The sequence below is a fragment of the Lactuca serriola genome, chromosome 4 (assembly GCF_051521515.1).
Source record: "Lactuca serriola cultivar US96UC23 chromosome 4, Lser_US96UC23_V15, whole genome shotgun sequence".
NCBI classification, from domain to species: domain Eukaryota; kingdom Viridiplantae; phylum Streptophyta; class Magnoliopsida; order Asterales; family Asteraceae; genus Lactuca; species Lactuca serriola.
Window position 1 is genome coordinate 286,565,217 of NC_136411.1, and position 26,071 is coordinate 286,591,287.

Here is a 26,071-nt window from a genome sequence, read left to right on the forward strand (position 1 = left end):
TCCTACCGCCGCCCCTGTTCTGGCAATCGGGCAAAGTAGAGGGAAGAAGAGGAAGACCCCATCGAAGGGTACCAAGGGAAAGTCTCTTGATGGCTCCTATTCAAGTGGAACCAAAGGTGGTTCCATCACTCCTTCTTCCAACCCTAAGGAAGCTCAATGCTTCTATTGTCAGGAAAAGGGGCACTGGAAACGAAAATGTCCTAAGTACCTGCAAGATGTTAAAGATGGGAAGGTCAAACCTACCCATGCAGGTATTTACACTATATTGTCTAATAACTCATTACATTCTACTTCTTGGGTACTTGATACAAGTTATGGTATTCATATTTGTTCTGATTTCCAGGGCCTAAGAAGAAGTGAGGATGTGGAGCATGGAAAGTTAAACTTGATCATGGGGAATAGGAAAGCTTCACCTGTTACCAAGATTGGAGTTAATTCTGTGATTCTAGATAGTGGGTTAGTGTTAGATTTGAATAAGTGTTGTTACTCGTCTGAAATGACAAGAAATATTATTTCCTTTCATGGTTTGTACAAACAAGGATTTAGTTTTTCATTTGATAACAAAGTTGGTGGTAGACAACTTAGGAAATAATGTATTACATATCGATTCTTCCGCTAGTTTAGATAAAGCATCGTTGTGGCATTGTCGTCTTGAACATGTCAACAAGAAGCGTATAGGTACTCCAGAAGGCTAGAGTTTTGGAGTCGTTTGACTTAAAATCAGATGATAGTTGCGAGTCTTTTTTACTTGGAAAAATGACAAATTCACCCTTCACTAGTTCTAGTGCTAGGGCTGAACGTTTGTTGGACCTCATACACACAAATATGTGTGGACCCTTCAGAACCGCCAGTAGGGATGCTAACCGCTTCTATGTGACTTTTACTGAGGATTACAGTAGATATGGTTATGTCTACTTAGTCAAGCATAAGTCAGAAACCTTTGAAAAGCTCAAAGAGTTTAAACAGGAAGTGGAGAATCAGCTGGGCAGGAAAATTAAGATGCTTCGATCCGATCGAGGAGGAGAATATGTTAGTACATAGTTTCTTGACTATCTTAAGGAATGTGGAACTGTTTCACAATTGACACCTCCTAGAACTCCACAGCTGAATGGTGTGGCTGAGAGGCGTAATCGGACTTTGTTAGACATGGTTCATTCCATGATGAGTTGAGCTTTGTTACCAATCTCATTCTGGGGGTATGCCTTAGAGATTGCCGCCCATATCCTAAATCTAGTCCCTACCAAGAAGGTTGCCAAAACACCTCACGAGATGCTGACTGGGAAAGTTCCCAATTTAGACCACATCAAAATTTGGGGTTGCGAAGCTTTCTTGAAACGTGACACTAAGGACAAGCTCGAACCTCGAAGTGAGCAGTGTATTTTCATCGGCTACCCACATAATTCTATTGGTTACATCTTCTACAGACCCAGTGAGAATGTGGTCTTTATGGAAAGAAGAGGGGTCTTTTGTGAGAGGGAATTCATAAGCCAAGGAAATAGTGGGAGGCAAATTAATCTTGAAGAAATTCAAGAGTCAAGAGGCGAAGGAACCTCAAACCCTAGCAATCAACATGAGGAGGAAACTCCTGTTAACGAGTCTGTACCTCTGAGGCATTCCACACGAGTTAGAAATCCTCCTGAGCATTACTATGGTTTTCATATTACTTCGGAAGGTGATGAATTTATCAGTGATAGGACACTAGTAAATCTGGATGAACCTAACAACTTTAAGGAAGCCATGGCAGCCCTGAGTCAGCCAAATGGAAAGAGGCCATGGACAGCGAGATTCAGTCCATGTATGACAATCAATTTTGGAACTTGGTTGACAATCTACCGAGTCGTAAGATGGTCGGGTACAAATGGATCTTCAAGAAGAAGACTGAGATGGATGGAAATGTACACACTTATAAAGCGCAAATGGTTGCGAAGGGCTTTACTCAAATTCCGGGAGTTGACTATGATGAGACCTTCTCACCAGTATCAAAGATTAAGTCTATTAGGGTTTTCCTAGCTATAGCTGCATTTCACGATTATGAAATACGGCAATTGGATGTCAAGTAAGCTTGAGAAATCCATCTATGGATTGAAGCAAGCATCTCGCAGATGGAATCTTTGTTTCGATGAGAAAGTCAAAGAGTTTGGTTTTCGAGGAGCAAAGATGAGTCCTGTGTATATGTTAAGGCTAGTGGGAGTATAGTTAGGTTCTTGGTACTATATGTGGATGACATACTACTTATAGGAAATGACATCCCAACCTTGCATGAAGTTAAATCCTGGCTTGGGAAGTGTTTCGCTATGAAGGAAATTGGAGAAGCTGCCTATATCCTAGGGATATGGATATTGAGAGAAATAAGTAAAAGACTATTTGGAATTAGTCAAAGTACCTACTCAGATAAGGTGCTAAAAATGTTCAACATGCAAAATTCCAAAAAAGGTGAATTACCGATCTAGACTAATGCCAAACTGAGTAAGACTCAGAGCCCGAGTACAGAGGCTAAGATAGCTGAGATGAGTCAAGTGTTGTATGCTTCCGCTCTAGGCTCGATCATGTATGTTATGACTAGTACTCGCCCTGATGTGGCCTTTCCTTTGAGAATGGTCTTCAAATATCAACGAAATCCAGGCAAGGCTCACTGGACTGCGATGAAGAATATTCTCAAGTACCTACGAAGAACTAGGGACTGGATCCTTACCCTTTGTGGAATAGGTGTCAATACATTTTCGATCATTGGTCATTTGTTCATCATCAATGCGGAGATTCTTCAGAAGTTTTGAGTTGTATCAGTTGAAGTTCAATGGATTCATCAACCTATCATTGAATTCGGCTCAAGTTTGGAAGATGTCCTTGGTTATTAGGAGACCAGATTTGGGATAACGTTGTTCAACTTTCCAGACGGGACATTAAATCTATGTCCAATCTAATTTTGGCATGTCATGCTGGTAGGGTTGAGAAGTAGATGGGTCCGACCATGGTTTTAGCAACATTTTTGGTTAAGTTTAAAAGTTTTATCGAGTTAGTTACATATTGATAGGATCTAGTGCGGACGTTCATGAGGATCTTTCTGCTTATGACTGAGGGTCGTCATTTTATTAGATCTACTAGTACTCCACCTTTGACTATTAGTGCATTGTTCGTAGTCGGGAGACTCACTGACCAACTGATTTAGATCATGCAGGCGGTTAAGGGTTGTTGGGACTAATAGTTGTGCGTCAGAAGTCCCTAGAGAAGTGTTTTTGTTCTATACCTCATTTTCTTTCGGGCTGTTTGTTAGGAATTTGTGTTACAAAGGTTGGATATCAGTTATGGAATCTCGAGTCATGAAATTTGTTGTGAATGTCTCGAGTGAATTTTCAGGTGGAGGCACACCTAAGCTGATAAGGGAATTACATGCAATGTGATGTTCTTGGATGTACCGTCATTATGATTGTGGGAGCACTGGGTTGGTGATGACTTGTCAATAAGACAAGTGAGTAACGTTTTAGGCACAATTTTTGGATTTGATATTGGGTAGAGTGTGTGATCGATATGTTTTGAGTATCCTTTCACCATGTGTTGGTGGTGTCTCTAGTTAGGGACTAGGGGTAGGTTCGGTGAATGTAGTATCATAAGTCTTAGGTTCGATGAACTTGGTTTGTGGTTGTAGTTCTGAGAGTTCCTGGTTTGTGTCGTTTTTGCTGGAAGTTGGGTCATACAGTTAGGGAGAGAAATAATATTAGAGCAATTGAGATTTTTCAAGTTATTGGGTTGCTTGTTGGTAGTTGGCGGTTAGCGAGTGGTCTATCGGGTTTCATTTATAATATGCCATGATTTCGAAATGGTTAGAGGGAGTTTATGGAATATGTTGGTGTTGTTCTAGAAATCGTAACTGAGATGGATTTTGAGGACAAAATATGGTTTAAGCAGGGAAGAGTTGTAACATCCTGTTTCAAAAAGTGTTTTATTTCAAGATGTTGGACAATACACGGATCAAATAAAGGCAACAAGCTTTAATGGAATAAGGTTTAGACCCTATTGGATGTTGATAATATTGGTTATGCAATCCAACCCCTTGGTTTGTGTTGGAGTCAAAAGGGAAAAATAGGAAAAGTGATGTTTTAGACTTCTTGTATGAAATATAGATTCTTTTTTGAGAAGCTTTTAGTGCAAGATATCTAGATAATATTGTGGGGTTGTTCAATACCTTTTCGTGGATATGAAGATCTTTTAAAATGGAGTTGTCACGAAGAAGTTATGACCATTTGAAGTTAGGAAGGCTTTGGGCATAGTACGTTAGGCATACAGGATGTACGTTGGGCGTACTAGGCATCTCTGGTATGTTGGCCATACACAATAAGAACCCAAACCCTATTTTCATGTTTTGAGCCCGGTTTAAGGTCCTTAACTTTCCCATACCCATTCCGTTCTCATTCTCCACCTCTCCTATCCCATCCTTTGAAACCCTACCCCTAGTTTGAGTCTTGTTAGCAAAATAAGGTGTTCTTGAGTGCTTTCGAAGTGTTCTTGGTGCATCTTGGAGAAGAAGGAGCGCATTGGAGAAATGTTTGTTGCGTTGAAGTTTGCATATCCATACTTTGTTCACCTTAATCTTTCTTCTAGAGGTATAAAGCTTTAATCTTGATGCTACATTTGTTAGATCGAGTTAGTTTTAGATGTTTTGTGCTTTTGGTCACTATAGTGCATAAATTTTAGATCTTGAAAGTTTATGAGCTTGTTATGGATGAAGTTGGGAACTTTATCCATCCAAGCATCATTATGATTCAGATCTAAAGGTTGGAAACTTTGGCTGATTGGGTTATGTAAGAAGGATGCACTTTTGGTCCCTTTGAGACTTAAAAGACTAGATTTTGGTCGTTTGGATCATTCTAATGGATAAATTTGGAAACTTTATCTATTATAGAGCTATTAGGAAGCATACAAATGTAGTCTTGATTGTTTGTTTCTGTCCATGCATGATCTAGGTTGTGTTAATGGGTTAAGTAGTTAGAGCTTTTGTGTTTGGGCACTAAATAGCCATGCAAGGCCATAAAGTTGGAAACTTTATGTTTGAGGAAGTTATTTTAAGACTAGATCTGGAATATGGGCAAAATAGCTAAAGGATTAAGCTCTTAATAAGAAGAAAAAGACCTCATCGCATACGTTGGGCGTATGAGCTCATCCCAACCCATTTTGGTTGAGGAAGTTATTTTAAGACTAGATCTGGAATATGGGTAAAATAGCTAAAGGATTAAGCTCTTAATAAGAAGAAAAAGACCTCTCAGTTGAGTACGTTGGGTGTACTCAGCTCTGCTGACCAAGTTTGACTATTTGAGTTTGACTAGAATTTGACCAAGTTTGACCTAAGGGTAGTTTGGGTATTTTGAGGTGTATTCGAGATTGTTCATTATTTGATAAATACGTGATGGGTAGAGCTGATATTTGGTGCATATATTTCTTTGGACTGAGAGGTGAGTTTTCCTCATTGTACTTGTGGGTCAAAGGAACCAGTGCAGGTCCACTAGATTATGTATCCTGGTTATAGGATAGTGTTACGCTAGTATATGACTGATTAGTAGATCTGTATGGTTATGTGTATCTGTTGGATCTGTGTTTATGCTTATATGTTACATATGTCGACATATTGTGGTTAGGTTGAGGCGGTTCTTCTATGTACTGAAGGCCAAGACACCTGGGGTTGTCCGGATAGGTTGTAGGCCTAATGTGGTGGTCCATTTATGCCAAAAGCCAGTAGAGCCGTCCATATAGGTTGTAGGCCCTGCGAGGCGGTATTGTCAGACTGATGGTTCATATTTGCATGCTATTGTTTGTTTTGTTATGTGATGGTACTTTAGCGAAAGTCATTAAGATTTGGCTTACAGTTTCAGTTTATTGTTTCGGGTACTTCAGAGGATCATGGAAAAGCGAAGGCGTGATCATGCACATCTTCCTATTTTTACAATATTGGATCTTGGGATACTCTGATTATGCTTTTACTTTTGAAACAATGATTATGTAAACACTTTTATGGTTCATGGGAAGTTGTTTTTGAAAAATTTAAGTTCTATGATTCTTGGAATGCTACATTTTTCTTTTTATTATTTTATGCTCGATTATCCTTTTTCGATCCCTTACCCCACATTTATTTCATACAATGCCCTCATTGTACGCTTAAAACAATGAATATAATAAAAAGTAATAAAAGGGAGAAAAAGGAATAGAATCCCCTGGGGTAGTACTGGCGAGATCAAAACTAATTGTTTGAGGGAAAAACTTAAACATCTTGAATATTTTTTGGAACTGGAGTTCTGTTACTTCTCGTGAATGTGATGGTAAAAATAAACCCCAAGACTTTCATCTTCGAAAAGTGCGTTACATAAAATCTTCAAAAATAGTACTTTGAACTTCAGTTACGACATGTGAAAGCATCCGCCATGTCATAAAGTCGAATGAAAGAGCAGGGATAGCGATTATCTGAATCTTTACGTCGTGAGAATATAGATGTCATGACGTGAGTATGAATTATGAAGTTCGAAATCCTGATGTTAGCCTCCTCATGACATGACATACATATGGTCTCGTCGTGAGTACTGGTGGTTACATAATGTAATTCTTCAAAAATTCTCTTTGCTTGTAAACTTCAATTGAGTTTTCAACTGCTTAAGACCCTTTTTAAGACCTATATTTTTTGTAAATCTTCTTAATTCTCTTATTTCTCATTCGAATGTCACTCCACACTTATCAAAAGTTTTGGTCTTTGATTTTTAAACTCTAAGCCTCATGACTTTTTCTCGATAATTTAATGACTCTACGAACAAAACAAAACACCTTGGTTGCAACAAGAAAACAAACGTAATACCATTCGGTTACAAGTATTAAACAAACCAAAAAAATTAAACACACAAAAACAAAAAAAAGAATAAAAACTAAATAAAACTTGAATAAAATAAAAATGATAAGAAGTCATTCGTCTTCTTCATCCTCTAGTTATCCACTAGATCCGAACCCAAAGTTATGTGATGCCATATCTCTTACAAAGTCGGAATGTAGGGTGCTTGTGGTGGCATAGTGGCAGGCGTTCTATGTGAAAATACGAATAAATCTCGTCAATTGAGTGGTTTTGGTAATGCACAACACCCCAAATATTGTCCAAATAATAGCCAACCCGACATTGAAATGGGTCGGTTGGCACTCCTCTTATTGGCATATCTTGTTGTGGTTGTTCTCTTTCACCCTTTCCTCTCATGTTTCTTCGTCCCTTGGGTCTCGGTTTCTCCTCCACATTCTCCATTTGTTTCACATCATCATCAACTGGTATTCCATAAAATTTTCCCGTGTTCACTATCACATTCACTGACTCCAAATAATCAAAGGAAGATCATTTCCCTCAATGCATGTGAAAGTACGAGTCAATCCCGAAATAAATACTCCATAAGATTTTACGAACCGTGTTACAAAATGTCCACCCAAAAATTGACTTCCCGCCCATGAACTAACTATTTTTCCCCCTAAATATTGAGCAAGAAAATAGGGGATGTTGCAACAAACTCTGGGTGCTAAAATACGCCATAGGAAAAATAGATTGAGGCTCGTAACTTTGTCACCATGTTTTTTGTGATTTATTGAAAATGTTACAAGGGAATGGATGGGAAGGTGAATAGGAGACCAGATGTGACTTTCTTGAGATATACCTGAATTGAATGCTCCATTTGCAATTATCGTCCAAAACCCATAACTATTCACCCCATTGGAATACTCTCCTTCATCTGACCCCAAATGTATGTCAAATTTAGGAGACATGGATTCATGTTGCTCATACAATCCCATCGTCCATGTTAACTCGTCCAAATTGCACTCCTGATATTGACCGCCAAGTCGGAACACTAATGCACTCGTGAAGTGAGGATCCACCATATTTGGCTCAAACAATACAATAGAGAAAAACTTGACACAAATTCCTTACAAACTGGATCCTTACTTGAAAACAAGTTCCACCAACCATTGCAATTAATAGAAGCACCATTTCCTTCAAACAAATTTGTAAGGTACGAGTTTATTCTCTTCGAAATTCCAATCTCATTTAAAATATCCCAATCAATTATCGGAGAGATAGAAAATTCTCTGTTATAAATCCGCCCCAACTTGTCGGTGTACTTGTTTAGAATATCACGAGAAATATCGTTTGGAAATTCGTAAAATGGATGAAGGTTGGACCCATCACCTCGGGACTATTGAGTTACCTTTTTAGGACCCATTAAATCTACAACATAATTAATAAACATAACAAAAAAACGAAAACCACAATAGATTAAATCAATAGAAAACGAAATAGAGCTGAGTTCCAGTTCTAACGTCGTGAGGCTCAATCCTTCACGTCGTAAGATTAGTTTGACAACAAGTTTGAATTGTGTGTTGTTCTGGCCAAATCGAATCAATTTAACAAAAATGGTTTAATTTAGAAGTTAATATAAGGCTATTATTCACACATGCAACACCAATATCTCATCCGAAAGGATCCATCCTTCTTCTTGATGAGCAAAATAGGTGCTCCCCAAGGTGAGAAGCTTGGTCTGATGAAGTATTTGTGAGGAAGTTCTTAAAGTTGGTTTGATAATTCTTGCATCTATGACAGAGAAAACCTATAAGAAGATTTTGCTACTGGTGCCGCTCCTTAGATTAGGTAAACTAGGAATTTGACCTGTTGGTTTGGTGAGATCCCTGGTAGATCATCAGGAAACACATTTGGAAAATCACATATATGAGGTATGTCATTGATTTCCTTCATCTTGCTCCTATTATATTCCACATGTGCTAGGAATGTGTAACACTTTTTGAGTACGTATTTTTGTGCCTTCGTACAAGAGATGAGTTTTAGGTTTTTTCCTGATTTATCTCCATAAAAGACCGGGGTTTTCTGTCGGGTAAGTGAATTCATACAACTTTCTTGTAACATAGTAATTCAACATGATTGGGGGGGGATAAACAATCCATATCGATAATGAAATCAAATCTTCCAATTTTCATAGGCACGAGGTCTACTTGGAAGCTATTTTTATTTAGAATTAAAGTGCATTTTTCAAAAATTTCATGTGTGCTTCCTGTCTTCCCATTAGCCATTTATACTATGTATGGTTCTTTTAGTTTGCTAGACTAGTGGTTTGGTAGTTGTGCAAACATAAGGGTTATAAAAATCCTATCAAATCCAAAGTCAAACAGTATATTTGCATACAAATTATTAAGGAGAAATGCACCAGTGTTCACGGTTGGATCCTGGATAGCATCCCTCGCTTCGATAACGAACGCTCTGCCTCGGGCATTCCAAATCTAGATTTTCCAACTTTGGGGAATTCCTCCTGATATTCTCTGCTTCTCCACACTCATAGTAGTTCCTTCCTCCACCATTACCCGATCCTGATCCTGTTTCTTTATTCACTACAAAAATTGTCTTGCTTCTACAATATTTGGCAGTGCACCCTTTTTTTTGCATTTTGTTGCAGTGAAAGCATTCGCCTACGTAATGTCGCTTATGATGGGTTTTATACAAAAGAACAATCCCATGTGCTCATACAAAACTCTAAAGCTTGGATCTAGGCTTCTCTATTGTACATACAATTCATCCAAGACTTGAAAACCCTAATCTAGCATACATTGAAAACGAAATCTATAATGAACTACTTTAGAGGATACCTTTCAATGATTGTAAGAATCCTTTGATCTTCAAGAAGCTTAGTGTCACAAGTGTAACACCTCTAATGGCTCACAAACACCAAAAGAAAGAGGATGATGTTTAGGAGAGAGGATGAGAGGTAAAAGTCGGCTCCCAGCTTACAAGGGATCAAGTGGCCGATTTTGCTACCCCTAGGGGTCCTTATATACTTGAGCTTCTACGGTTTCAGTCAAAACCCTAATTGAATGACTTAGGCCATAAGTAACTTGAGAACCTCGTGGAATAAGGCCTCCTTGGACGAATTTAAGATGGACTCCTCCTTAATTTCATCCATTCCCTAATCCATATGGATTCTCAGCCCAATATCAACTATCACACAATTGATAGTTCTATTCCCATTTATTTAATTAATCTCTTTTAGACAAATAATTAATTCTTAATTAATTATTGTCTAATATTAAATAAACTATATGATTTCTCCTTTAATATATTATTCATATAATATATTCAAAAATAATAATAACCTCCCTTTCTCCTTAAATCATCCTATCAAGCTGCTTTGGTGAAGGCAACCAAAAAAGGACCATGCAGAACCGGGTCCAACAGTCTTCCACTTGGATAAGTCTAGTAACTATAGTGTAAGTCTAGTAACTATAGTGTAAGTACAATCCGATTAGCAATCGTAGCTCTCAAAGATGTTGTCGAACTCTAATCTTATCAATAGCATGTCCTTTAGATAAGGGATCGTATAGTCCTTTGTTCAAGATATCGTTCGGACAATTACATGGAACATAGTCATACTTATTGTCCAACAGTTTGTTTCTCGATCTATGATTCGTTTGACATAGAACTTAATTGAACACATCAACTCAGTCCTGACCGGGCTTGACACATAAGTCAAACGAAATCATCGAGGGGCCCATATATTGCTTTTACCCTCTTAGGATAAAAGGAACATATAAACTTCGACTTATAATCATTTACCATTCAATCAATAAATCATGCACAACAATGCTTGTATAACATCATGTTACTGATGCGTTTACACATTATCAATGCACAACCAAATCGCAAGTAATAAACCATATATCTTGGTTTTAAGACCATATTATATTATCATCTTGCGATCACTCGTGATAAATTCCATGAAGTGATACCAGCAAGCACGGGTTTAATCCAATGCTCAAATCATATTCATAAGCACTCATGAATGTTGCAGCAAACCTTTGCTATGTCTAATATACTTTAGGCAATCTACAAACCGATTCATGACAATCTTCTTTCATACCTACTCCCAAAGTATGAGTGACTGTGGAATGTTCGAATAATCTTATTATTCAGGAAGTCAAAACACACAAAGTGAAACAATAGGTAAACAAACAAAATAAGACAGTAACTTTACTTATAAATAATACTCCTTTATTTAATCATCAAATGTCAATTAGATTTATCCATTACATGTCTCGAAGCTATCTAATCTAAACTAATATCGTCCTTCAGCCTAATGCTCCTAGCGTGCTGCAAGTGCTTAATCCTATTCAGTCCCTTCATAAGGGGATCTGCTGGGTTATCCACCGACGATAGCCTCTTTACTACGAGGAGTCCATCTTCCACCCGATGTCGAATAAAATGATATTTCCTGTTGATATGTTGAGATCTACCATGATCCCTCGGTTCCTTGGTCAAGGCAACCACTCCTACATTATCACAAAAAAATTCCATGGGCTCCTTTATGGCCGGCACAACTCCAAGGTCTCCGATGAAGTTCTTCAACCATATCACCTCCTTTGACGCTTCCCTCACTGCCATGTACTATGATTCACATGTTGAAATAGCTACGGTCTCCTGCTTGGAACTCTTCCAAGTCACTGATACTCCATTTAGTGTAAAGACCCAGCCCGACTGCGAACTGTAGTTGTCCGCATCGGTCTGAAAACCAGCGTCACTATACCCTTGCACCCTTAAGTCATCACTCCCACCGACGACTAGAAACCATCCCTTGGTTCCCTTGATATCTGTTGACCATGCTCAAAGCGAATGCCACTTTAGGGCGAGTACAAGTCATCACATACATGATCGAGCCAACTGCGGAAGCGTAAGGTACTCGGCTCATCACTGCTATCTCGACTCCGGTACTCAGGCTTTGAGTCTTAGTCAACTTGGCATTACTTTGGTATGGTATCTCCCCTTTCTTGGAATTCTCCATACTAAAACGCATTAGTACCTTGTCCAAGTAAGTGTTCTGACTAAGTCCTATTAGTCTTTTACTCCTGTTTCTCACTATCCTTATTCCCAGAATATAGGCAGCCACTCTGAGGTCCTTCAAAGCGAAACACTTCCCAATCTAGGACTTGACTTCCTGCAGCATCGGGATGTCGTTTTCTATGAGTAGTATGTCATCGACATACAATACAAGGAAGCTAACTATACTCCCACTGGCTTTGACATATGCACATGATTCATCCTCGCTTCACAGAAAACCAAAATCTTTGACTTTCTCATCGAAACAAATATTCCATTGGCGAGATGCTTGTTTCAATCCATAAATGGACTTCTCAAGCTTACACACTCTATTGGGGAGCTTTGCATCGACAAAACTCTCTGGCTGACTCATGTAAACATCCTCAGCCAACTTTCCGTTAAGGAAAGCAGTTTTGAGTTTTGACATCCATCTTCCATATCTCATAGTCATGAAATGCAACAATGGCTAGCATCACCCTAATAGACTTTATCTTCGCAACTGGTGAGAAGGTATCATCATAGTCAACTCCGGGAGTTTGAGTAAATCCATGCGCAACCAATCGTGCCTTATAAGTGTGTACCTTCTCATCCATGTCGGTCTTCTTCTTGAAGATCCACTTGTACCCGACCGTCTTACGACTTGGGACATTGTCAACCAAATTCCAAACTTGGTTGTCAACCAATTTTGTGCAAGATAATGATCAAATAAATTCAAATAACTAGTATTTATCATATAAGGAAATAATTATTCAATTAATTTGAAATTATCTTTTATTTTGGCAAGGATAATCACCCAATATAAATAAAATTCGTATTTTATCAATTAAAAATGATTTGGTAATTATCCTACAGCAAAATAGGCATAAAATACCAAAAATCCCTTTGTCTGACAACCCGAATCGTCGAGTCCCTGATGGACTGGTCGAGTTCATCGTACTCGTCAAGCCCACTTTGGGACTCTCCGCGTCTATCAGGAAGAAGACTAAAAAATCGATTTTTCAAGCATGAATGAAACACAAAGCGTCAAATACGACATAAGTCAATCAAGGCTCTGATACCACTGATGGGTCTTATACAAAAGAACAATCCTATGTGCTCATACAAAACCCTAAAGCTTGGATCTAGGCTTCTCTATTGTACATGCAATTCATCCAAGACTTGAAAACCCTAATCTCGCATACATAGAAAATGAAATCAAGAATCAACCAGTTTAGATGATACCTTTCAATGATTGCAATAATCCTTTGATCTTCAAGAAGCTTAGTGTCACAAGTTTAACACCTCTAATGGCACATAAACACCACAAGCGAGGGGATGCTGTTTAGGAGAGAGGATGAGAGGCAAAAGTCGGCTCCAAGCTTACAAGGGATCAAGTGGCCTATTTTGCTAGCCTTAGGGGTCCTTATATACTTGAGCTTCTAAGGTTTCAGTCAAAACCCTAATTAGATGACTTAGGCCCTAACTAACTTGAGAACCTTCTGGAATAAGGCCTCCTTGGATGAATTTAAGATGGACTCCTCCTTAATTTCGTCCATGCCCTAATCCATAAGGATTCTCAGCCTAATATCGACTATCACACAATTGACAGTTTTAGTCCCCTTTATTTAATTAATCTCTTTTAGCCACATAATTAATTGTTAATTAATTCTTGACTAATATTAATTAAACTATATGATTTCTCCTTTAATATATTATTCATATAATATATTAATAAATCATAATAACCTCTCTTTCTCCTTAAATCATTCTATCAAGTTTCTTTGGTGAAGGCAACCCAAAAGGACCATGGACAATCGGGTCAAGTACATACCAAATATAGTTACGGGCTTAAACACTAATCCAACAACTTACACCTATTGCACATAGGGTGTTTTGTAGTATAGGTCTTATGTGGTGCTGGTGTTGTATTTATTTTTGTTGTTGTAGCAGTATAAACTGTTGCTACCTTTTTCTTCTTCGTCATCACTTGTTTCATAATTCCCTTCTTCCTTCCATCATGCTTTCTTTTGTCTTTCCGTGACTTGGGAAGTTCCACTTTTGCACCTATGGTTTCTCCACATATTTCATTGTTAAATAAATGAAAGCCCATGGATTTGGCATTCTCATAGGTAGTTAGCCTTGTTGAGATAACCATATTCTAGACTTCTGGTACAAATCCCTAGACGTAGTGTTCAATCTTTTTGTATTATGGGGTCACCATCCCTAAGCATAAAGAGAGAGTTTATTAAATCTTGCTATGTATGTGTTTATTTCAGAACCTTTCTTAGTTAGTTTCCACAACTCATGTTCAATATTATACATCATGTCCCTTGGACAATATTCTTCTATCAACAACGCTTTCAATTCCTCCCAATTCATAGAATTTGCAGTGGCAACGCCCATACTGGTTGCTTGGTCGTTCCACTAAGTTAATGCAGCCTCCAAAAACATGCAAGTTGCAAATCAAACTTTCCAATTTGTTGGGCAAAAGCTAATCTCGAATATTGATTCTATCTTATTAAACCATCTCTTCAAACGTATAACTCCTTCGTTACCATTGAAGCGTTTGGGCTAACAATTCGTAAACTCTTTGTAAGTATAAGTTCTTTGAGTCTCTCCGAGATCTACATAAGTACTATTGTCCTGTGCATTACTAGTTCCACTATTTCCTTTCATGGAGTTTCCATTCTGAACTGTATCAACATTTTCTAACACAATTGTGATGCGCTCTGCTATTAATTTTTCCAATTTTGTCGAACTAGTAGGTAGGCCTCCCTCAGTTAGTGGTGGTGGCAATGGTTATTCAGGTTATACATGTGGGGTTTATCCTTTGTTTACTCTTGCACTTCTTCATCTAGGAAGCATTTCTATTATAATAATTATAAGCGGATAAGTTAAATGAAGCATTGTGTAACATCCCAAAAATTCAAGACTATTTAAATTTTTTAAAAACATTTAAAACCATTAAGTTATTACAGTTTGTTTTCAAAATAGTTTAATCACCAGAGTATCCCTAGAATAAAATCATAAAATCTTTAGATATGAGGAGTTGTATGATCATGCCTTCGTCTTCCCGCAATCATCAGAAGTACCTGAAACATAATGAACAACTATAAGCCTGAAGCTTAGTGAATTTCCCTAAAATACTAACACCATACAAATATAACCATATCATATAACAAATGAAGAAAATCATGTATAATGAGCCTCCAGCCTGACTGGACCGCATCGCAAGTCTTTTGTCTATCTGGACTGCTCTCCGAGCCTTCGGCACGTCTGGACCGCCTCGCAGGGCCTTCAGCCTATCCGGACCGCTCGCCAGGCTTGTAGTCTATCCGGACTTCCCTGGGTATGTTGGCCTTCAACACAAAGCATGGCCTCCTCAACCCAACCCCCAAATAAATAATCATGTGCACATAAATATCATACTCTAGCATACATAGCAGTCAAACTGATCAACAGATCACAGAGCATAGCAATAATCATATAACCTGGATACTGACCTAACATGTTACTAATATAGCATCATCCTATATACCAGGCTACCGACCCAATTGGGTCACTAAGACATAGTACAATACCATCCTAACTACCAGGATGTAAATAAGTAAGCATAACATGCAATAAACCTAATACAATCCATAAAGGCCCGACCTTGGTGCCTTAGACCCTGTTGATATAGTGAGGATAACTCACCTCAAAATGCTAAAGTCTTATAGACACAATCCTAGCTGCTGGATGACAGATTCCTAAACTGTTAATATTAAAGCATTACCCAATTAATAATTGGGTCCCAACACATAACCACAAGTTCATGGAGTAAGAGGCTACATTACCACACCTTGGCTGGATTCAAGCCCAAGGCCCAATCCAAAGATGCAAAAGTCAAACTACGAATTAAAGCCCAACATATGGCCCAATCCAAAGACCCATTAAGGACTTAATCCATTAAGTCCATTACTCTACTAGATAAATCATATGGTGTGATTGACTGTAATTCACAGTTCCATTCCAATGGCCCAAATGTGGGTTTCTTTCACGAAATGGTGATTAGGGTTAAGTGTCCCTACTTAACCCATTAAGGACTTAAATCATTAAGTCGAATATTTCCTTAGATTAATTGAAAATGATTATTAATTATATTTTAAGTTTATAAAATAATTACCGTGTGTGTCCCGATCAATCCCAATTATGGTTTTAATCCATTAGAGTTTCCTACCTAATACTAGCCCATTAATCAATTGGTTGGGCTTTTAGGTCACTTTGGGACTCATTGGGCGTATTAGGGTTGTATTAGGTCAATTAGGGTTTCCTTGGGCCCATTAGGAGTTCATTGGGCCCACTTTGTCCAAGCATCACCCAAACGAGTCAAATACAACAAGGCAAGCACACCGCCACCCAACACGGTGGCCGGTGGAGGCAGCCACCACCTCATGGTGGTGGTTTTCAGTTTCTCTCATTATTATTTTGTCTTTTACAATTGTTACAATGAACACCCAAAATAAACACACACACTACACTAAAATCAACATACACACACACACAACCACCCTTGTGGTGGTGGTGACATTTCTTGTGATTTCCAGCCAAACAACCCACACACAACACCTTCCCACAGTAGCAATACACACCTAATTACGCAACAAAACATGCACACGTCCACCTTCCATGGTGACTGGTGGGGACAAAAAGAAGGGTAGCATGCGGCGGCGATGACGTACAATGGTATTAGCGGACATCAGCGATGTTGACGGTGGCATCCACCATGGCCGGTAGCCATGGTGGTTTTCTTGGGTTTTTCCAGCAGCAACAACCTGCACAACACTAGATGTAATAGTAACTACGCCTTGCTCGAGGTCCGGAAGCAGCCACCCACCTGGTGCCATTCATTGCACGGCAGCAGAAGCAACATAGTGTCTGGCGATAATAACAGCGGCACAGTGGCGGCCATGGCGGTTGGCAGCCACCTACATCGGTTCGCGCCATGACGGAAGCTACAACGAATGATGGAAGGAACAACGGCAGAACGAACGCCCTCCCGTGATCCCCATCCTCTTCATCTTCGGGAGCAACAACTGGCATGGCTGAAGGATCTAATGGTGGTAACGACGTCGGTTGAACTCGCCGGTCCTGCCTGATCGGAACACAGAGAAAAAGGGACGGCTTGAAGGTGGAGGAATAAGGTGGTGGTTCTCCGACTCCTACAGCAGTGGCGACATCGATGGTGAAAGGAGCTTAAGGGTGATGGCGGCTGATGGAGTTAACATTAGGGTTAGGGTTTAATGCTTTTTATATGGAGGCAACCAAGAGGGTGACGGGTTCATACCCGATTATGTACATATTTACCATATAATTAAATTTCCAACCCCTCCATCCCAATTCTCTTCAAAACAAGTCCTTAATTTACAATCTAACCCTCCTTTCTAAAAATCATTACATATCAAGTCCGAATAATTACCATATGGCCCCTCCATGACCAATTATTTTCAACTTAGGAACATAATTGACCCTTTAAGCCCCAGCCATCCAACATCCTTCCAAATTAAGTCCAATATTTATACTTTAACCCCCGAACGAACATTCCGATAACTATTATCTGATTTTAGACTATAATAACATATAATAATAATAATAATTGCCGCTCGGGGTCCCGAATTTATTCTGTAATTATTATATTTTAAATGGGATGCTACACATTATGTTATTTATTAACATATACACTGGTGAAGCTCATGTGGAAGATGTTCCACCAACATCAACATCGGCTCCTGCTTCGACTGTTCAAGTTGAAATGTTTTTACTGATGGGTTTTATGCATAAGAACAATCCTATGTGCTCACACAAACCCTAATGCTTGGATCTAGGTTTCTCTATTGTACATGCAATGAATCCAAGACTAATAAACTTAGATCTATCATATTATAGACTGAATTTGGGTTTAGAGAATTACCTTTGATTGTTATATAGCAATAACAATCAATTCCTTGCTTGGATTGGCTTCAAAAGCTTAGTGCCTCAAGTGCTGCACCTCTAATGGAGTCACAAACACCTTATGCAACTTGGATGAAGAGGAGAAGAAAGGAGGCTGCCCAAAAACGGCTAGAAACCCTAGAGAATCAGTTGTCCACGTTTCTGGGGCCTAAGGGGTCCTTTATATACTTGTATGTGCTGCTAGGGTTTCAGTCAAAACCCTAATGGACAACTTAAACTCTAAGCAGCCCATGGAACCTTCTGGATAAGGCCATGGACGAAAATATGATGGGCTCCCATCATAATTTCGTTCACCCCTTGTTCCTTTAGCATTCCTTAGCCCAATAACTCAATTATCAAATAATTGCAGTCCAGTCCCCTAAATTTAATTAATCTCTTTTAGCCACAAAATTAATTATCAATTAATTGTTGACTAATATTAATTAAACAATATGATTTCTCCTTTAATATATTATTCTCATAATATATTAATAAATCATATTTAAACCTTTCTCTCCTTAAATCATCCTACATATTGCTATGGTGAAGGCAACCCAAAAGGACCATGCTCATAATCGGGTCAAGTACATACAAAAATAGTTATGGACTTAGACACTAATCCAACAGTCTCCCACTTGGATAAGTCTAATAACTATTATCCGTATGACTTCAGAACCTGATCATCAATCATAGCTTTCAAAACCCACTGTCAACTCTGATCTGATCAGATAGCGTGTCCTCTAGATAAGGGATTATATATTCCTCCATTCTCAAGATATCATATAGACATAAGACATGAATTTTAATCATTCTCTCTATACCGTTTCCCGACTTCTAATTTATGACGACAGACAACAGACTACAATTGAACACATCAACTTAGTCCCGGCTTGGCCAAGCGCTTAGGTACCATCACTAAATCATCGAGAGGCCCACAAATATCGCTTTTATCCCACTTTCGATAAAAGGAATGGATAGACTTCGACTCGTATGCTTGCTTGCATTCACTGATCGAATTACAGACAACAATAAGTTTTATAACACCAAGTTACTGGTGCGTTTACTTATCATCAATGTGCAACCGACCAACAAATAACAACTCACATGTCTCGGTTTCAAGAATATAGAATATTATCGTCTCACTAATCACTTGTTATAAAACCATGAAGTGATCCAAGTGAGCGTGGGTTTAATCCAATACTCTAATCTTATCAAAGCACTCATGAACTCTGCAGCAAACTTGTGCTATGTCTAAACCTTTCAGACAATCTACAGACTCTTCATGACAGTCTTCCTTCATACTTCCTTCCAACGTATGACCGACTGTGGATGTTTGAACAACCTAGTTATTCTGGAAGTCAAAACATGCAAACTGAAACATAACAATAATACTTAATCCTATATGGCCCCAAACTTGTGAGAGTAAATAAAACACTTCTATTTATCCACCATATTGACTACTCATTATTTATCATTTCATTTTTCGGATAATCAACTCATTACTTGAATTACAACAACAATTGTCCCATGCTCTAAGCATGCACACTTTGTTTCCTATGGTCCATGCTTTGTGAAATAGATCAATTGAAAAACTTTTTCAATGATGCTCATTTCACAATTCCTTAATCCCCATTGTTAGTGTAAGAACACAAGGTTCTTGCCACTACTAGAATATGATAGATTCTAACATTTTACGCAACGATCCTTTCGCAAAGTCATAGCACAAAAGTCACCAAGACTTGGCCAATGAAATTACAAAGTACTCTATCGGAAATTATTACAAGACAATTCCATAGACGTGAAGTCTCACATTCAAAGTACATTCATTTGAACATCCTTCCTGCATAAAAGTTTCTAATCTAGGCATAGACTCTCAATATCCAACTCTCAATATGGAAACATTTCCACATTTGCCATATGACAACTCATTCTTAATAGAATCTTATCTATTCATAATAATGTCGATATGGTCCATCCAATACCATACTTCCAACAACTCACAAGCGACCAATCCTCAGCGAACTTTGGATCGTCCTTTGATAGTTGTTTAATTATTTTAGTCAAAACCAATTTTAGTCCCTTTTCCCTCTTAATGCGCTAGACATTTGAAAAATTTTTAGAATGGTAAAATATTATAGCATTTGCAATCGATCCTATACCCGAAGGGTATGGGACACGATGCATAATGTCTTACATAAAGATATGATACTTTACCAACCTTTTGCCATAATATTTTATGTGTCATGTTCTCATAATTCGAACTATGAAGAGGGATGCCGAAATCATAATCGAAATTTGAGAACACACAGTGTATCCTTTGACTGAAAATATTAAAATTTCTCAATCTAAGCTTTAGATTTTGAAATGAAGTATAATATTCTCTCCCTTAATTATATCAAAACAACTTTTCAACCCATGCAACTTTGCGAATTGAATCTTTGTTTTTCTATAATTAATATTGCTAACTTGCAATACTTTCCATAATAATCATAACACTTATGCTCCCACTATCATGATGATTATAATCATATAAGTATAACACTTATGCTCCCACTAGCTTTGACATGTATTCAGAAAACAAATGAACTTCCAGAAAAACAATGTCTATTGAATTTCTGAAATTCATATTTTTAATACTAGATGCTTCGATAAGTCTTTATCTAAGCTTCTTAAACTTATACACCTTTTCCTTAGATAGCTCATATGTGTGCTTAAAAAATTTAGAACTTATGTTACTAAGTTCCAAATCTTCAAACTAATTGCCAAATATCACAATTCGAACTATGGAAAGGGATGTCGTAACCATAATCGAATTTGTGAATACAATTTTCATAATTGCTATCTTCTTAAGATCTCTCTTAGTGAAAGCATTTCCTCACTGTCATTTTCATCTTATGACCCTTAGATTTTATCGTGTGTGAGTTCCTATCCATGTGAATTTGCCAAAACCAAGGTTTGCAACAAATCCAAACTCATATGGACTGAACTTTCTTAATCTTGATTTCTTGCCCTATGGTAACACGAGTGCCCACCATGTCTTCCAAGTAGTTTAGTAACTTATCCTTACATATCAATGTACTTTCCATCGACTAAGGCTCTAGTATGCATTCAAATGAGAACTCATAGAACTCACATACACAATTAACTCAATTGGAATGGCACAGAAACAAAATAATGTCAGCACGATAGGTTGTAAACCTCAAGTCGAGTGCTAGTGATGATTAATAAGGTTTATTCTTGATTTGTTCTTGAAACCTTTCAAGACCATTAAGACTCCCACTGACTCCTTGACATATAAGATTCTCTCGTCAAGAAACATTTCTTGACAAAGCAAATACTCAAGAGTTAGTGTAGTTCTTATCAAGACAAAACACTTCACATAATTGGTCCTAGTTGGTCTTTGTCTTATCCAAGACAGCACAACTTACCAATTTCAAATGTGCAAGAATAAGAAAACTTTTCTAAATTCCACATTTGATGAGTGTTCTAAACCTACTGAAGACTTTTCACTCAATGTTACAATCTTGACTCTAAGACTTGATATTGGAACGAAGTATTATTGACTTATTGATTTAACCATTTCTACAATACTCGATTCCTCTTCTTAGACATGCAATTGCACTAAGACTCACTTAGAGGATCTATTGAGACATGGTTCTTAATCATTAAGACTTATCATAAAACACAATAAAAGGTACTCTCCCTTCTTCTTAGAATAGAGAAACTTTTATCTTTCTGCCTACTTGATTCTTCTTTATTCGTTCTACTATTCATTGAAGCTCTTTCAATCAACTCAGAATTACACTTAATCTTATAAGTATAATCATATTTACTAAACTTTAGTAAATCATCACGAATCTCTTTGTCATTCTTGTGATGGACTTGATCAACGCACAATCTAGTGTACTTGATCTCATAGTCCTTCAATTGACACTTTGTCATAGAATTAGTCTAAGTTTCCCAAATGTGAAAGTTTTTCATTCATCATACAATACACATTGCATGATTCCAAGTTTCTGTCCAATTGAAACTTGGGCGATGAGAAACTCTCCCTAGTTGGTAAACTTTTGACATTTCCACAATCAAGAATCAAATCCATTGTTGCTAATAATAGAAGTACACAAACATCAATTTTTCATATATGTCATTGTAAGGATAAACAAATAAGATAAAACCAAAATTTATTTTATTGCGGAAAAATTTGTCCTTATAATGCAATTCAATTGAAAAACTATGCTATTACATATTTCTTAACAATCTATTCTAACTCCAAGTAGTAGATCAAGAATCAATCTTCAAGTAATGCGATCGAAATCCATTTCTTAACGATCAGATTCAGCTCACTTCTTCCCTTAAGCTTCCTCTCTTTTCTTCGATCCTACAAAACATCAAAATGTAATCTTATCACATCATGTATTAAGAATCTAGAATAGGAACTCAAAAGAGTTAGATAATGGATTTTACCTTAAGTAGAGCCATACGTCTTGACTCTCCCATCTCTTAGATCTCTCAGGTAAATAGGGTAGCTTCGTCTCCAATGCCCCTTCTCTTGGCAATAAAAGCAAATGGACTCCTCTGGCACAGCACATCGGACAATCACAGACTTAGTTCTTTCTAGACTTCCAATGTTGCCAGTGTCCATTGAAGTTTGGGAGTTTAATTCAGTAGACAAATTTGCTTGACCAGCACCCCAATTCATTGCTGATTCAGTAGCTATAAGCAAATAGGTGAGATTAATGAGGGTCACGTCGTGGTCCATCATATAGTACTCTCTAACGAACTCACTATATGATTCAGGAAGTGACTGAAGATCCCAGTCAACAGCCAACTCACTTGAAATCTTGACACCCAACATCTTTAACCTATCAATGCGTGACTTCATCTCTAAGACGTGTGCACACACAGGTTTCCTATCTTCGTGTTTACTTTCCAAAAGGGCTTGAGTGAGCTTGAACTTTTCAAGCCTTTGAATTTGTGGGTCAGGGAGAATAATTGGAGGAGGTGGAGGAAGTGAAGCATGACTCTCATTTCCTTGATCGTATCTCGAAACGCCATCTTCATTTGGAAAGCTTGTTCCAAAGGATTTGGGAAGACCATTGTAAGATTCAGACATCTACAAAACGGGAGAAAATTAAGTTAAGTTGATTGAGTCCTTAATAAAACACCCAAAAGAGTTATAAGGCTAGGATCCAACACAATATTCTACAACCTAGAAGAGGGATGTCGTAATCTAGTAGTAGAATATTTGAAGGTAGGTACATGACGATTTACCAATTTCCACCATGAAAAACGAAGAGGAAGATTAAGTTTTAAATGAATTGAAACTCCTAGATCTTTTGAGATTCATTGAAATTTTCAATGGCATGTTTAATCTCGATTATGCCCTACTATTTGTGACTGGGATGCCAAGGATCACAAATAAGGTGTGCAAAACCATACGAATCACGTGGTGCACCCAATGCTACTATCACCTAATCAATGTGCCGGTTAGCCACACACGCTCCATTGATCTATGATAAGAATCGAGCCACCCTTCGCCACCAATGTCATCCCCAAATTAGTGTGTCGGTTATCCACACACGCTCTACTAACGTTTGACAAGGGTACGAAGTGTAATTCCATGGGTTAGCATACAATTTCACATTTTGCCTAAAGTAACTATGATTTGGGAATTTGTATAAGCATTTAGTTACTTTGTACTTCATTATACTTATAATGGAAGGTTTCTGTCCTATCCTACCCGTTCGGCTAACGAGCCTCCACTAGTCAAGAGTGCGGTGGGTAAGAGTGGATACCCATTCAATCGCCATTTTATAGGCAATTTCCTTAAACACCCCTTATAGACCAGCTTCGTGAATGAGGCCTACTAACGGTAAGACTGACTGTTTACTCATACATATATAATATTAGACTTTTAATGTTATATATAGTATAGGGTGTATTTTACATTTTTAAAATACTAGGTGGTTTAATTTAGTAAATTATACTTTTAATTTAATTAAATGTAAGCCAAAACTTTATGGGTTTATTAAATCACTTTTAATTATACACTTTAATTAATTAACAAAACCATAAGGGTGAGATTTGAACTTTTCAAATTACAAGGGTTTTAGAATTTAACATTTCAAAATTAAGCTTTTAATCAACTTTTAAATTCCAAAACTTGAGGGCAAGTTTTGAAACATTTCAAAACATTAGGGAGCAAATAACAAATAATTCAAATTAAACAATTAATTTCATAATTATCTATATTTGACCTAATCTTATTTTAGTCACTAGATAATTACCAAATAATTTGAAATAATTCATCCATACTTATCATATAAACAACCAATATTTAAAAGATTTGAAATTATCTATTGTTTTGGCAAGGATAATCATTCAATTAAGATAAAATTCGGATTTTAACTTCATAAAACAATTTAAGCATCAAATCCAAGTCAAAACAACAGCTAAATCCCGAAATACCCTCTGCCTGACGCACTGACTCGCCGAGTCAGACCTGGACTCGCCGAGTGGGGCCAACTCGCCGAGTCCAGATACTGACTCACCGAGTTGTGTCGGGCAGAGGCAAAAAACTCGATTTTAAGCAAACAAAACAGTTAAGCATCACATACAACTGAAACCAATCAAGGCTCTGATACCACTGATGGGTTTTATGTATAAGAACAATCCTATGTGCTCATACAAACCCTAATGCTTGGATCTAGGTTTCTCTGTTGTACATGCAATGAATCCAAGACTAATAAACTTAGATCTATCATATTATAAACTGAATTTGGGTTTAAAGAACTACCTTTGATTGTTATATAGCAATAGCAATCAATTCCTTGCTTGCATTGGCTTCAAAAGCTTAGTGCCTCAAGTGCTGCACCTCTAATGGAGTCACAAACACCTTATGCAACTTGGATGAAGAGGAGAAGAAAGGAGGCTGCCCAAAAACGGCTAGAAACCCTAGAGAATCAGTTTTCCACGTTTTTGGGGCCTAAGGGGTCCTTTATATACTTGTGTGGGCTGCTAGGGTTTCAGTCAAAACCCTAATGGACAGCTTAAACTCTAAGCAGCCCATGGAACCTTCTGGATAAGGCCATGGACGAAAATATGATGGGCTCCCATCATAATTTCGTTCACCCCTTGTTCCTTTAGCATTCCTTAGCCCAATAACTCAATTATCCAATAATTGCAGTCCAGTCCCCTAAATTTAATTAATCTCTTTTAGCCACAAAATTAATTATCAATTAATTGTTGACTAATATTAATTAAACAATATGATTTCTCCTTTAATATATTATTCTCATAATATATTAATAAATCATATTTAAACCTTTCTCTCCTTAAATCATCCTACATATTGCTATGGTGAAGGCAACCCAAAAGGACCATGCTCATAATCGGGTCAAGTACATACCAAAATAGTTATGCACTTAGACACTAATCCAACATTTACGACCTCCATCGACATCTACTTTTATTACTAAGCTTGTCGAAGGTACGATTCCTATACCTCCACCTTCGGTGTCTACTTATACAATCATCGCACCTCCACCTTTACCTTCACCTCCACTAACTTATACTTCTCTTACCTCACCAACATTTGAAGCAATTGTTATGTCAAAAAATTTGGAGGACCATATTATTTCTTGCCAATCTACTGATCCTCAAGATAAGGAACTTATTGAGTTGGGTAATTTGAATCAAGGGGTATATGATTTTGACTTTTGTCCTATTCCATTTAATACGGATGTTATTTGATATTATCAGTAGTTCTTCATCTACACTATCTCCTACTAATACTCCAATTGCTCAAGATTCTATGGAGAGTATGTTTATTGTTCAAGAAGGCCAAGTAAAAAAGTATGTCGAGAATGGCCCCTGTTCAAGTTAAGGATGCAATTTCTACAGTGACTAATTCTTCTACATCGAAGGTTGGCGAAGCCCAGGATATTCTCAAGAAGATCTTTAGATGTTTTAGGCAAAGCTTACTTCTGTTCTTGCAACGATAACTTGAGATCTTAAAGCGCCTGGGGAAGAGAACAGAAAGCTTCATACATCAATTGATAAGCTTCTCCTAGATGTAAAAATGATTATTGAAAATGTAAGGGATTTATGTAAAGACTATACTAAGTAGGTATCAAAGACTAATGAAAGCTACCCAAAAGCATTTCAAGATATCATGTCTAGTTTGGCCCCTGTTCGGGAAGAAAAACCGAAAGATACATCCTAGTCAAATTGTTACTAGTC